We start from the raw sequence: 3315 nt of genomic DNA, 5'->3' as shown, positions 1-3315 counted from the left end.
TAGGAGTTGTTCCACGTGTAGATGTATTTCTGAATTATTTGTGGGGAGGAAGGTGATCTCCACGTCTTACTCTTCTGCCATCTTGGAGCTCCTCCTCTCTTTTTTTGGCAGTTCTTTATTTTGATCCTATTACTTGTCCTTTAGTGTTTTTCTTTAATTTTTTCTTTATTTTGTGAAATGATCGTGAGACCATAAAGCTACTGTTTCTTCCAGTTCCATACTTCGAAAACATAAGTGTGTGGTTTGCCAAAACTTTTTTTTTTAATGCTGATGGTCCCTGAGAGTCACTGGTTTGAGGCAGGAAGAGAAGACTTCTTAGGGGAAGGAGGAGCTTGCTGGTGAAGAGGGGGTGTGATGGGAACAGGTGGATGATACATTGAGACGGTCAGGTAAAGCCAGGTAAGGATCTTGGATTTCACATAGGAAGGAATACGGAGCCATTCATTGTCTTGAACTAGAAAGTGACATAGTGAAAACTGTATTTAGGAAGGTGAGTTTGTCATCATAAGATGTATTAGAGGAGTGTGAAGTTAGCCATTTATTTTTAAGAAAAATCACTTAGAGCAATTCCACCCAGAGTTACCAAAGAAAGTTTCAAATGCAAGATTCAAGTAAGAGGAGAAAAATCAAGGAGTGCAGTACCTAAGATAAATCCACAGATTTCCAGACTTCTCCTGCTTGTAGAGTCAGGACGTGAGAGTTGGAATCTTTCTTTTCTCAGGCTACTACTGCGCCGTACTGGGCAGCAGAGCAAAGTGGGCAAAAGGGCAGGCTCTTGTCTGAGTGTTCATCTTGGCCTCATCTCTTAGCAATTGTGCAAACTTGAGAAATTTAAGCTTCATTTTTCTCCTAGGAAATATGTTAAACATGCTGTTACCTACGTCATAAGACCACTGCGAAGATTAAAAGGGATAATCTAAGTGATGTGCTTCTCAGAGCGTATGGCCCAGAGCAGGCTCTGAATAAGCAAAGTTACTATTTTCATCTGTGTCTTCTTTGGCAAGATACTTTGTCTCTCTGAGACTCAGTCCACTCAGATGTGAAAGGGGGTGAATCAGAACTACCTTGAACAGTTATTGCGAGAATTAGAAGCGATGGATGTGAAAGCACTTTGAAAACTATAATTTGCTCTATGGAAGCTCAATTTTATGATGATGGTTGTTCATAATAGCTGGTATCATGTAAAAGCCATGTGTCTAGAACCTGAGCTGAAATAGTTTTTGTACCTTTAAATGGTCTATTGGATTTACCAAGGATGGGATCACCTGTGCAATGTTCTCAGGTTGAGGGCCTGGCCCTGGGCAGTAAGTGCTGAGTTGGCCGAGGGGAGGTGACAAGTTGATGTTCGTTGGACCCCCAGACCATGTCATGAAGGCTTTTCAGGTTAGCTGGGTGTCCAGATTCCCAGGCTGCTCTTGTGTAACCTGAAGAGGCCTGTCCTGAGCCCAATGTAGGGGTTCAATAATCCTCGTCTTCTGATGAATAATTCAGGTCATGTTCATTCCGTCAATCTGCAAACAATTCCCAAGCATTTACCACGTGCCATACCCAGTGCGAGGTGCTGTGAGTACAGAGAGGAATCATTCAGAGATGCTACTTGGAGGTGCTTATACTCTGGGAAATAAACCAAACCACAAGCAGAGCAGCCTTGTGAGGCTTCTGGATGGTTCTGGCTCCTACACTGACCACTCTGTAGTGTAGTGGACACAGCTCAGGGCACAGTATAGGGAGCCTAGGCTCAGCCAGTTACTGTCTGTGTGTGATATTGGTTGAGGGACTTAATCACTCCGGCCCTTGGTTTCTGCATCTAGACAGTGGTAACTATATACACCTCCTACACTTGTTAAAGATATCAGAAGAGAGAATCAGCATCTGGTCGAGAGTAAGCGCTCAGCTGTTTTTACTGTAGAGGGAGGGTATAACAGGCACACACAGGGCAAGCCCTCTTCCAGGTGACCATACTTCCCTTCAGTTGTTGTCTATAGATGAAGAAAAGATAGGATCAGGACAAGGCTTTTGGTTAGTGAAAATTAACTTCTGTTGTTTTCCATCAGTAAACTCTGGGATACATCCTTTCACATGTGTTATTTCTGTAATCCCTGAAACACCCCAAGAAGGGGAATATCATACTCCCATCCTCTAAATGAAAAAGCTGAGGCTCTGAGAATCGAAAATTTCCTGCCCAAGGAACACAGCCAATCAGAGAGGTAGGCTGGGGGTTGAACCCACGTATTTTCCTTCTTACCGTGTAATATGAAAATTACCCATAAGTTTTTTCCTCTCATTCTCAGTAAAGTCTAGATATTTGAACTTTTTATTTATTATTTGTCACTGCTAGCACTTATGCAGGCTGGATTACATATAAATTGATCAAATGTCTTATTATTTTGATCAAAGAATATATCTGGACGGCCTTTGATTCTATAAATAATGCCATGTAAATCACTCATCTATGATTAAGACAAATTCCCTTGGGAATTTTTTTATGTTTCCATAGTGATATGCCATTGTAAACAATCACTGTGGCAGATACTGTAGTCAGTATGAGAGGGGATGAGGATAGAAATTAATATTTTTTGAACACTTACCATTTGCCATGTATGCTACATACATTCTTCCATTCAGTCCTCAGAGGGTTCATGTATTCATTAAGGGGCTGTTGGGTGCCTCGTCTGTTTCAAGTGTTCTGGGTGTTGAGCGGACAGAATCAAACAAAACACACATAACCCATGCCTTTGTGGAAAATAACATTCTCTTGGGAGTTATAAACAATAAATAGAATATATATGCCAGATGGAGAGAAGTTCTATGAAAAAAAGAAAAGCATAGAAAGGGGAGTGTTTGTAGGATAATGGGCATTTGTCCCCATCCAATAGGAAGGGTCTCACCAAGGCAGAGGCTTTGAGTAAAGACATAACAGAGATGAGGGAGTGAGCCTTGCTGACCTCTGGGGAAGAGTATTTCTGGAAGAAATAAATAGTAAGTGCAAAGGCCCTGAGGTAGGAGTATGGCTGGTGTGTTTGAAGAACAACAAGGGGCAGAGTGTCTGGAGTGGAGTGAATGAGCAAGAGACAAGGAGGAGATGAGATCAAAGAGATTATAGGGGCCTGAACATATAGGGCCATGTTGACCATTGTAAAGATGTTGGCTTTTATTCTGAGTGGGATAGAAGCCACTGGAGGGTTTTAAGAAGAGTGACATGATCTGACTTGTGCTTCAAAAAGATCACTGTGTCTGCTAAGAGCATGGAGACTGTGTACAAGCCTTTTGCAATAATCCAGGTAAGACAGGATGGTTGCTTAGACTTAAGTGGCA

This window comes from Lagenorhynchus albirostris, chromosome 7 (assembly GCF_949774975.1).
Source record: "Lagenorhynchus albirostris chromosome 7, mLagAlb1.1, whole genome shotgun sequence".
Lineage (NCBI taxonomy): Eukaryota > Metazoa > Chordata > Mammalia > Artiodactyla > Delphinidae > Lagenorhynchus > Lagenorhynchus albirostris.
This window is presented reverse-complemented; position numbering follows the sequence as displayed.